The sequence below is a fragment of the Mus caroli genome, chromosome 9, assembly GCF_900094665.2.
Source record: "Mus caroli chromosome 9, CAROLI_EIJ_v1.1, whole genome shotgun sequence".
In the NCBI taxonomy this organism is placed as follows: Eukaryota; Metazoa; Chordata; class Mammalia; order Rodentia; family Muridae; genus Mus; species Mus caroli.
Window position 1 is genome coordinate 45020161 of NC_034578.1, and position 12157 is coordinate 45032317.

The 12157-nt window shown below is 44.9% G+C and overlaps 1 long non-coding RNA gene across 2 annotated transcripts in view; it reads left to right on the plus strand.

Moving 5' to 3' along the window:
• Positions 1 to 6698: 6698 nt before the first annotated feature.
• Positions 6699 to 12157, plus strand: part of LOC115031963 — a 101610-nt gene continuing 96151 nt past the window's right edge. For both annotated transcript variants that reach the window (XR_003837619.1, XR_003837618.1), the window contains exon 1: positions 6699 to 6923. This is a non-coding gene — a long non-coding RNA (uncharacterized LOC115031963). The remainder of the gene's footprint in view (positions 6924 to 12157) is intronic.

Consider the following 12157-nt stretch of genomic DNA (forward strand, 5'->3'; position numbering starts at 1 on the left):
TTTAATTCAACAAACTCCATGGCAACGCAAGGCCTGCTCAGCTTCCCTGAACCCTCCCCGACCTCCCTGTTAACAACTCTCTCACTTAGCTAAGTGTGTTTGAGTCTCTTTCCCTCTCTGTAGCCTTCTTTGATGTCTACATAATAGCACAGATGTGGGGTAGTCTCTCCCCACACGTGGAACAATTTGGGGGAATAAAATAAGAAAAGTCAAGAGTCTTAGGTGAGGAACTGGTCTCTGCTCTTAACAGAATGCTCAGGAAGCTCACAGTCCCTTGAAAACAGTGTCTGCCACTGGCACTTGCATTCAGTGAGATGCTGACACCCTATATGCTTTTAAGGGAGCTAGCACAATGGATCAATGTTAATGTCACTTAAGATACCTGACAGCTTGGTGTGAGAAGACTATCTTTGTCCTTCCTGGCCAAGAACCCAGATGGACATTTAACATGTGGATCTGCACACATCTCCATCCCCCAAAAGTAGGCTTTTCTGAGCATGACGAATATGTCGAATGCAGTAATTGGAAAGTAGCGATCAACCATGTCACTGTTCCATTGATATATCTTGATTTTTTTACACGATCCTTTTGCTATGGTGAAGATTCTCTTTTATGGTTTTACTTCATCGAATGTGCGTGGAGTGGTAGATGTTTTGTGAAGTATGGTCTCCTAGACCAAGCCATTTGACACACAGTGTCTTTAAAGGAGATGTCCTTCTGGAAAAAGTCACACCCAGAGCTCAAGGGTCACGAAGAACTTGTTTGTGCCAAGAAATGATCCAAAATTCTTTGGCCCTAAGTCCAAGGTTTTTTCTCCTAATCCACTCTGTCTCTTCATGGTCATGTCTAGGAAGGTACAACCTGCAGAATGTGTGAGTGCATGTGCCACGAAGATGTGATAATGGAATGCCATGCTGCCGTGTGGGCCATGCATCGATGACATGGAGTATTGGTGTCACCTCATCCGGATGCTTTTCTCTCGGGCCATCTTTCCAAGACAGAATCAATCTCCTCACCTCTGTTCTCCTGTGCCATGTAATTCAGAAGTGCTAGGAAATCATTTATAAGATTGTAGTACAGGTGGGTGCAAAGGGTGGCCTGGCTGCCACTAGACTATGACAACTCTGAGGTTAAGCAACACTCCCCTGAGGCCTGCTCTGGGCAGAGAAAAAGCCCTTTGACTGCCAGGAAGTGTTCAGGGATTCTGTTACAGGTGTCAAGTACCATTTCATGATTTCCCCAGAGCTGGGCACAACATGGGAAGCAATCTGACCCTTTCCTTTATTTTGAGTGCAGAGTTTTGTGGACATATCTGACAATCAGAAGTCCTCACAGAATGCAAGAAGAGAGAAGTGTCCACAGGTAACAACCCTGATCAGGGAAGCTGGGCTTAGCCATGTGACCTGAGGGGTTCAACAACAAGGGACCCTCATGCTGGGTGGTATCTGGAAGCCTGCTGTTCTTCACTGCCCTCAGGTTGTAGTGAATCTGTGTCCCTGTGGCAAAGAATGGAGCCCTGTGTGATAATGTGCCCCAGGTCCTCTTCTGTTGGCCCCTTTGCAGGGTCCAGGCCCTAAAAGGCTGTTGTTTCCCCACCAGCTGGGCTGTGATCAGTAGTTTGGCAAAGAGAAACACCCAGGAAATTCATAATTACAGTGCTAGGAAGAATTCACAAACACATGTGTGCATGCACACATGATAGATACAGTTAATACTCTTCAGAGGCTTCCAAGTTTTAGAGATCTACCAAGAAGGTCTCTGAAGGAGCCAAAAGTCGTTAACATGGCTGTGTGTAACACTCTCTAGCTCTTTAGGAACCAGTATAGAGACACCAGAAGAAGGAAGACTGCGACTATACTAGATACAAAGAAAATGTGTAGAACAATAGAGTTAAGGTTTTTCAAACTGAGGTGATATTTTTATGGGTGCCCCCTCTAAGCTCTCAGGCTTCCAAGAGAGAATCAGGTTTTGTCTTCATAGGGGTGCAAATTAGTGATGATCACAGATATTGCGTCTGTGGTCTCCCTGGTCAATGTGTTTAAAATTTGTTTCTAACTTGATGTAAAATACATGTTATAAAAATCTAATATCTTTGCTTCCCTAAGTGTCTTAGTTAGGGTTTTATTACTGTGAAGAGACACCATGACCAAGGCAACTCTTATAAAGGAAAACACTTTATTGGGGAGCTGGGGCTGGCTTATAGTTTCAGAGGTTTAGTCCATTATCATCCTGGTGGGAAACATGGCTATCTTATAAGGATACTGTGATTTCATCAAACTATTCAGATGGCCCAAGATAATGTCTGTCCCATTCTGGACACTTTATGTCAACCATAGTTCCATTCTGTCAGGAAAGCTACCATATTCACGGGACCTAAACCTGCTGGAGGGACTGCTATTCTGTCTACTACAGAGATCTGGGCCCAACTGGCAAGAGCAAACTTGTAGGGACAGGCTTGAGTGTCTACCTTAAACAGAATCAGAAAGCTGAATAGAAAGGTGCTTCAGATGCAGAGGACCCCAATGTAAGTCAGTGTTTGGGGGGCAGGTTGGAACATTGAGGCCCCAGTGGGCTGACAGAGAAGAATTTTTGATGAAGGAAGTGTGAGAGGTACTGGGTATTATTGGAGGTGTTTCTGCAGGTTCTGGTGTCAGGCAGGGCTAGCTAGCCACTCTGAGGGTCCTAAATATCCCCCAAGAAGTGTCTTTGGAGGTCTGCACCCTCAGCTGGGTTGGTTGTGGATCACCTCCCAGAATCCCTTTTTATAAAACATGCTTTTTAATGAGCACTGAGATAGAAGAGGAATAAATCATATCAGATCCTTATGTGAGCATTTTCCTCGTCGTCCCCTGCAGCTGTCAGTAACGAGGAGTACATAAAAGTGACACTTAGCAGCTGGAGGGCCTTAATGCAGAGGGGTGTTCAGCCCTGAAGTTTGGTGGCCAACACCAGCCCTACTTCTGCAAGAAAACTGCACAGCCAGCTGCTTCTAGAGAACCCAAGAGACGACAGAAGGTGTGCTGTGTCCCCAAGGATATACCTCTTGGTTCCTGTCCCCATCAGCATGTTAGACCTGGCTGGGGGGGGGGCGGGGGGGCGGGGGAACAGGAGCTCCCTCTTCTCTGATTTCCTTCCCCCTTGTCTTGCATGGGCAGATAGGGCCAGTGGGGATACAGCAGCTGTTAGCTCTGCTATGAAGGTCTCAGCGCTTTTTGTTGCCAGAATCCCAGGCCCTGTACCACCTGGTTTGGGGCTTTGGGGAGCATAGGAAGCAAGGGCAATCTGGGCCCTGGTCTAAGTAGTCATGGTGCACTCTAGTGCCCCTCTTCCCCTCCTTACTTTTCACTAAGCAGCAGCCAGACAGCTAGGGGCTTTTCAGTCAGTCCAGAGTTCCATGGTGATGCCATTAACTGATCCTTGTTGGTTACCACCCTCGACTCTTTCGCCGTTTGATCATCTGAAAATAGGTAGTTAATTAATCCCGGGCCTGGCTGTCCCTGTCAAAGTCATCATCTCTACTTGGTCTAGGAATCACCTCCTGATCACACTTAACTTCTTCTGCCCGTAGCCCCTGCCCCCCCCTCACCCCCAGCTGATTATCTTGTGGTCGAATCAAAACACATATCAGGGCATATCACATCTGTGCTGACACCCAGCAGCTTGGCTTAGAATAGAATCTGGCTTTTTCACTGTAGTCAGATGGGCCCTTCCTCACCCGTTCCTTCTGTCTCACCTCCTCTTACCTCCATTCCACTTCCAAGTGTTCCTTGTCGTTCATTCTTGTTCCCACATCTGCTGGCAACAACCCTTCCCAGGAATCTCAAATGGGACCTCTTCTTCACTCAGGTCTCTGTTCAAATATGATGATGATCCTCATCAGGCATCCAGAACAGTGTGTCCGTGCTCCTCTCTCCACCTCACCCCCACCCCAGGAACATCAGGTCCATGGAGATGGTTGTTCTGTTTTAGCTATCATTGTGTCTGTGGTTCCTGGCCCAGGGTAGCTAGGACATGGAGTTTGTTGACTGACTGACCTGTTGAAGGAATTGTTTATATCTCAGACAACGACTCAGGCTATTGTTACAGGAAAGGAACGATAAGTAGATAATCCTTATTCCTTGCCCCTAGGAACTCACAGCATCCCTAGACAAGATAAGGAAATATATTTGAACTCTAACTATAGCAGACTGTGACAAATTCTATAAATGAGATATGCATAAAGTAGCATGGAGATGCAAGTGATGGGGCAGTTAATTATTTCTCAAGGTCTAAGGAACTATTAGAGAAACAGGATGGGTTTGAACTTGAGTTGAGCTTCCTACTCATCAATTGAAAGTCTATGAATAGCCCTTAGTACTAATTGCTTGCTCTTTTACCCTCAATATTAACTGTAACCATCATGGATAAATCTGCCTGAATTTTCAAGGATGTGCACACTTCGAAAGGCTGGTGGAAAGATTTAAGAGTCTAATACTAGGAGCTAGAAACCAGTGGTCTCCCAAGTCCTACATGGGACCCAGGATAGGTAACTACTGTTCCCAGGATCTTGTTGGAGGAAACCTCTCAAAGATCCTTCATTTTCAGTTGCTCCAAGTATTTATGTGGTAACTGATATTAGCTCAAGATTCTGGCTTCTTGATACAAAGAATTGTCCAGCTGTGCCAACAAGAGTGCAAAGGTTGGAATGAAAGGTGTCAGAGAAGAGTCTCCTGGCTGCAACTGGCTCCCGGAGGCTTCTCTAGGGCATCCCATGTCTCTTTTGAGTTAGTTCAAACATGTTGGTTCCAAGCGCGTAGGTAGCATTAGTTCTCCAGCATCAAAGACATTCCCAACAGAGAGCACTTGGACAACTCCCCTGGAAGCAGAGATGCTGTGGGGAGATGCCTACGCTGAGGTCCACAGACAGGAGTAAACAAAGCACCCTAGCCGTGCCTGCCTGGAGGCAAGGCCGTGCCTGTGTAGTCTTGCCCACCAAGGCTGGACTCAGAAAACAGTTCCAGCTCTGAACATAGACGGATGTGTTCACATTTATGACTTCCATTTCCCAGGGGTTTTCACACACGTTATTTAATTTGGTTCTCACAGCGGTCCTATGAGGTGGAACAGTCATGTATTTTATTGTTTTTATTAGTATTTTTCCCATTACAGTTTATTATAGAAATTCTGGAATGCATCAGAAGGCACAATGAATACAATAAAGATCACGTGTAATCACATCCTGAGAAGTATCGGGGGTGATGTGTCTTCTGCCCATCCCCCCTCAGAAGGTAGAAATATATAAACAATCTATATAGCATTCTGTCCTAGAGGGGGGAAGGGAAGCCAAAATTGGCTTAAATTCCTTTACTCTCATCTATGAAAATATGTCTGAAAATTTCTAGTTGGGCTTATGGACTCTCTTTTCTATTCCATAAAGTTTCTGAATTGTGAGCCACAGAGACTAAACCAAAGCTGTTGGGAAACGTAGGTCATCACACTGAATTGAACCAAACCTTCAGAAATACTTTCACAAAGGACAGATGCCTAAGTACCACCGACCATGGGCACCCAGCTTGGCAATACAAGTATCATACTCAGGGACAGACACCAGCCTTCTGGAGGTCAAACTGGATGTTAGTGCATTTCCAATAATCATAAAACAGAAATCGATTCTGGTTCACCTATCTACCTTTTAAACCGCTGATCTTTGAGTACATGTCTTCTCCCCACCCCCACCCCCTGATGGAACACACTAATTCCCTAAGTTCTCTTGACTTGGGAAACTCCCATCAGTCATTTTTCTTTCAGCTCTCAGCTTATATTTCTTGTATCGCAAGGCATACTCCATGGGCACCAGTCACAACAGCGTCACATGTGTCTTCTCATACAAACAGAAAATTCCTTGAGAGCTTTACTGCCCTCATCCTGTAGGGCCCAGCATAGGAGCTGGTAACGAAGAGGATTTGCCTGAAGAAGAGAAAAGAGAGACTCAGAGTTGGTACCAGAAAGAAGTCCGGTGTTTTGAAAAGATGGGAACATGTAGGTGCTCAAATGCACACGTGCCACACCCACCCACAACCCCCTGCCTCAGACGCATCAGATGAAACACCTGTAAGTGGCATGCTTTGTCCAGTATTTATAGAATAGCTTCAAACAACCGCCTAAATCCCCAGTGCATGTATTCCCAGACGGCAGGCTCTCCTGCCATCCCCAACAAGAGTGTACAACATTCAATCAGAAGACTGAAAGTGGATCATGGCCTAAAAATTTCCAGTTGTCTGAAGAAATCCAGAAATGTGGAACACCAAGAGGAATGCATGGACTCTGCTTATACCCCGTACCAAAAATAACTGAGTCCTGTCATATGAGGCTGTTAGGTTAAATTAGTTACTCTATGCACATAACCCTCAGGAAATGCGTGTGACAGTCGTCATCAGAGCTAACATGCTAGGTTTTCCCAGGTAAAATGATAAAAAGAGATAAAAATGTATGAGATGTCCCCTATGTGCTAGGCACTGTGTAAAGCACTTTTCATAGTTAATCTTGGTTAGCTCCTCTGCAGCAAATCGTGGCTGCTTGTGGTCAATGGCGATTGCACCCCCTCCAGGATTACTTCCCATCCTGCAGTGGCTGGTAAAAAACTACACTTCCCAGGATGCCTTGCGGCTTATAGTCCTCGTGTGATTTTGATTCATCCCTTTGGAAGTGAGAACCGGAACTCCTCACTGAGCTAAGTAGGGTGATGAGGAGTTTTAAGTGAGCTTTTCGTGTTCTAGTGCATACCCAGATGGTCTAACAGTTTGACTCTGGAGTCAGCGGTGGTAATGACAAAGTCCAAGTCTCTTCGTTCCCCGTGTTCCTGGATTATTCCCGTGGTGATGTGATCCTGCACTCAGAAGTTTGGACAGTGGCCTCCTGTTTCCCCAGCTTTCTGACTGGCAGATGTAAGTGTCCTCTTAGTTGGTTGCCGGACTTGTTTGGTAGTGTCCTCTTGGTTGTTACACGGACGGCATTTGGACCGTTTTAATGTTGGCTGAAGCTCCATGTGTCTCCCAACAATTTTATAAGTACCTGGACCCCTGTATCCAATCTTTGCCTGCTTTAAGAACCCTAAGGAGTGTTCGTGTTATCTCCAGTGAAACCCTGATGTAGCCATTTTATAGGTGAGAAAACTAAGGCAGAGGTAATCACATACGTCATCTAAGATCGTAGAAACAGTGGATATGGAAATGGGATTGGAGCTCTGGAAGTTTGCTGGATTTGATGCCTATTTGACACTACAACACTCCTCCCCCCCCCCCATCCCAAACTTTCATCTCTAACTTCTCATTGGCACTTTCTATGTGTTATGAAACATGATAAACTCCAGAGATGTGGAAGCCGCGAACGAAGCAGAGAACTTTTTTTCTAGCTTTCCTGACTTGTGTTAGACACTATGATAGTTATAAGTACATTTACATGGCCATCTATCCTGCTACCGGTGTGCATTGGAAAGGGGCATGTAGCGAGCTTTTAGAAGTACACAGTGTGAATCTAAAGCAGGTTGTGAGAGAGCTGGTGGCTAAAGGGACTCATCTCAAACATTGATTGACATATAATTCAGCGAAAACATTGATAAGAACAAATGGAGGAAGAAAGGGGGGAAGAGTGAGTAAGTGGGTGGGCATCCTTCCATTTTATGGAACTCTTTGATCAGTCTCCCAGCTACCCCACCAGTCCCCAGACCAGCAGCTCTAAGTGACTTCATCACAGCCGTTCCCATTTGGGATTCTGCCCTAACGAAAGAGGTAAACTGTGAATAGGAAACTTAAAAGCAGTAAGCTGCCCCACTGGAGATTCCTTTCTAGTGCTGAGCAGGGAGGACTTGGTGGCTGGGTCACGTGAAACATCTGATCACTGCTGACAGAGGAAGGAAGCTCTAGAGAAGTGAAGGATATCCCCAATAGAGGCGTAATCTGCTGTTGGCAGAAGAAGGACTCCAGGGACAGGGACGTGAGCATCTGATGAAACTACAGGAGTGGGGCTTTGAGTACAGCCCCAGGAAGGAATTTCAACTGCAAGTTTCAAAATTGAGAGTGGCTTGAAAGAAATACACTCAAAGTTAAGGATAAAACCAGGACTAGACAGTCAATAATAATGAATAATTGTAGAGACAGACCCAAAGTTTCCTGGGGGATAAAGTTTTATTTTCTTTAAAGATTAAACGTTCAGGCTACAGATATCTCTCTTTGATGTGCATTTATTTAAAGAACAACTTTCCACAAGCTAGAACTACTGAGTGCCAAGATGCACAGGCTACGTGCTTATTGCCCAGATAACACAAATGTTGATGTCCTAATTGCTTTCAGGGACACAGGAGGAAAAACAAAAACAACACATGGGCCTTAGAGTAGTGGACCTATAGATAAAACTGGTAGGGACACCACAAATTCTACAGAAAACCAATAAAAAAATTAATAGGAAATCACTTTTGACATCAATTAAATTCTATTTAATTTATTTTGCTTGAATAGGTATGTGTTGTCTGGGAAAGGTGCACGTATGCTGTGGGGAAGGCATAGGACACAACTTGCAAGAGCTGGTTCTCTTCTTTGGTCATGTGGGTCACAGGGATGGAAACTCAGGTAGTCTGGATTGGCTGCAGGCACCTTTAGCCCCTGAGCTATCTTGCTGGCAACCTGTTTGATAGGAAATCTTGAGGCAAAAGTGGTTTCTCTACAGGAACAGAACTGATAGAATGAGTCTCTTTATACGTGTAAAAAGGGGATTTATTAGAGCGGCTTACAGTATGTGGTCCAGCCTGTCCAACAATGGCTGTCTACCAACAGAAATTCAAAAATTCAGAAGTTGTTCTGTCCACAAGGCTGAATATTTCAGCTGCTCTTCCATATACACCCGAATCTCGAAGGAGTAGGCTCTAATGCCAGTGAAGGAACGGACTTGCTGGTGAAAGCAAAAGCAAGCAGGCAAAGAGAGAAAAAAGCCTCCTTCTTCCATGTCCTTTATGTGGGCTGCTAGCAGAGGGTTTGGTCCAGAGTAAAGCTGGATCTTCCCACCTCAGAAGATTAGAAGTAGATCTTCCCACTTCAAATGATTTAATTAAGAAAAATCCTGCCCAGATGTGCCCAGTCACTTGGGTTTTAGTTAATTCAAGGTGTAGTCCAGTGGATAACCAAGAAGAACCATCACAGGTAAACTTGGAAGATGCTCAGGTGAGGTAGATGTCACGGCTTCATTTGTTTTAAGAAGCAGGGATCTGTGGTCCTCTGCTGTCAGCGCAACAGTCGACACTCTCAGGCACTTGCCATATATCACTGAAGACCTCTCCTTCAGCCACTCAGCGCAGTTCAAACATCATACGGAAACATGCTGGACACTCACCATCTATCCACACAATCTACATTCACTGTCTACTACGTGCTGGGTTCGGAGAGCCACCAAGACATGCTAATCACATGACTGAGACAAGAAACCAACCATAAATAAAGCACCTACCTACATCGACTTCTTACCCTCCCCAATCTGATTGCTCCTTCTCTGTCCCAGTGGAGTTAGTTGTCACTGTGTGACTGGCCAATGGAGTGTAAGGGGAAGGAAGGAATAGGTGTCACTTCCCAGCAGAAGCTCTGAGAGCCAGTTCTTGCTTTACCACAGTCTCATTTTCCTTTCCTGTTATGACCGGCAATGTTACAGTAACAGCTCCTTTGTCAGCCTGGTTCCTGGAGCTGAGCAATATAAAATTGATTCTTTGAGACTTTTAACATGAGCGAGAAATAGCCCCGTTCTTCTGTCAAGAGCAATGTCTGAGGTTACCTCTTACCATAGCATAACTTAGCCTAATCTGACTTATACGAGGCAGCTCTATAAAACTATCGTTTATTGAGTGCTTACTATATCCCGAGCACTGTGCTGAGGGCTTTATATGCATTATCTCATTGAAGTCTTGTAAATGCACCACAAGATGTATATATGTGATATTACTTCTGTTTTATAGATGTTGAACCAAGTCCTAGAGCTAAGTTCAAACCACGCTCTTATTTAAAGCTAGAATGGAATTTTCAAAACATGTTTGCCTGTTTGCCTGGATACTGAACTTAACTACTGTATTAGTCTGTGGTTTTGAAACTAAATATCTGACATCAAGTCATATCGAGTCAAGTTTTTGTGGCTGGAAAATATAAACATTGTGATGCTGTGAGATCAAATCTACTCTGGAGATTAATATTAATCCCATCAACAGGTGGGTCAGTTGGCTGTTACCTCCTGCCCTACTTAGCTTTGACAGTCGACTTGACACAGCCTAGAATCACCTGAGGAGAGTCTCAATTGAGGGGTTGCTCAGACATGATGGGCATGTCTGCGTGGGATTTTCTTGATTAGCAATTGATGCAGGAGGGCCCAGCCCACTGTGGGAAGCTGTGGTTTCTGCTCAGGTCCCTGCCCCGACTTCTCTCAATGGTGGACAGTGACCTAAAAGTATACACCAAATTAATTCTCTTCTCCCCTAAGCTGTGTCTGCAGGAATGTTTTATCACAGCAACAGGAAGGAAACCTGACTACCTCACTCTGAGCCCTGCCTCTTAAAGATCCCCTCACCTCAATCTCATTACACTGGGAGCCCGGCCTCTACACACATGAATCTTTGTGCAGAAAAATGCAAACCATAAAAACTATTGTGCCATAAAATTTTAGGTCAAAAGTTTTGGGTTTTTGTTGTTGTTATTGTTGTTTTGGTTTGGTTTGAAATAGGCTGAAAGTGCTCTGAGCGTTTTAAAAGTCAAGTGTTCAGTGCACACTAGAACTTCTTGGGAAGAGATTTATGGAAAAAGTGAGAACTGCAACAGAGGCAGGTGGTAGAGAGCGAAAGAGATGCTGTAATGTTCTCTCACCTATTTAAAATGGGGAGGGAAAGGGACGAGAGCTCATCTGTCTGGTGAAATAAGGCAGTGCAATGTCTATGGCAACCCTGGAAATTGGTTTCGTCTCCCCTGAAGAGCCTCACAATCAGAAAGTGGCGATAAGGCATTTACCCCAGATTACTATCATAATTCAGGCAAACTGGAATCCCCTGTTGTTGGGGCCGGCCTGTGGCTCTCATGTCTAGGTTCAAGCCTGGGAGGCATCTTGGAGCTGAAAGAGAAGAGGGAATCTAGGCGGGTAGAGAATTAATGGAACCAACATGCTAGTCTGTTCAAGGTTCAAATGTTTAATAATAAAATCTGTGCTTATAAAGAGGGAAGCCCATCCCCAGTCACGCCAAGTTTCCTGATGTAGAGATGTGAAGTTGTCAGAACAGCCTTTTAGCAGAAAGCCAAATTCACAGTTTGTAGTAAACTCCGGAAAATCTTGGAGAACCAGTTAGGCCTCAGGGCAGATGGCAGGCAGTGTAACATCGAAGGAGAGTGATGAGAAGCAGCACAGCAGGTGGCTCTACCTCAGTGGCAACCGGTCTGAACCTGCCTGCCTAGGCTGAAGGAGGGTACACCCTGTAAATGTGGTAAGATGTACCAAAGGAAGATAAAGCAGAAACCTCACCATAGCCGGATCAGAGTGTGAAACAAGGAGTCAGCGGCAGAGGCAGCACAGTGACCTAGTTACTGGACCCCTGAACACACCAGTCTCCATCCCACTCCGGAGTGTGCTGGTTGAGAAACAGCCCAACTGGATTAGTGCAAGATGGCAGGAGAAAGGTCTCCTGTGGCCAATGACCAGAAGGGATAGTAGGGCACCAAACTATTACTGCACATTTTGTTTCTGAGATACTGGTTCCATCATGAGTGACACCACAGCTTCTTAGCATCCTCAGTGAGATCAACACATGATGGAACTTGGTCTCAGAACCTCTCCACCAACTTCAGCTATTCCGACTTAGATGCTCTAGAGTGTCACCGAAGAGTCTCATTTTATTGTCCAGCAATCTAGTCCTTTCAATATTGATACTCTTTGGACCTTATTTAGAAACTCAGTCCACAGTAACGTCAATGAAAACATGTCTCTGGAAATCAAGAAAAGCCTGCAATAAGAGTAACGGAACTGTAGGGAATAATATAATGGGTTTCCTAAAAGATATTCATATTCCTTTGGGAATTTAATGATGAAAAGAAGTAATCCCAAGGTGGACAAAAGAACATTGGAGTGAGGTAATCAATGGGCATGGGAAATTTACATGGGCGTGAGT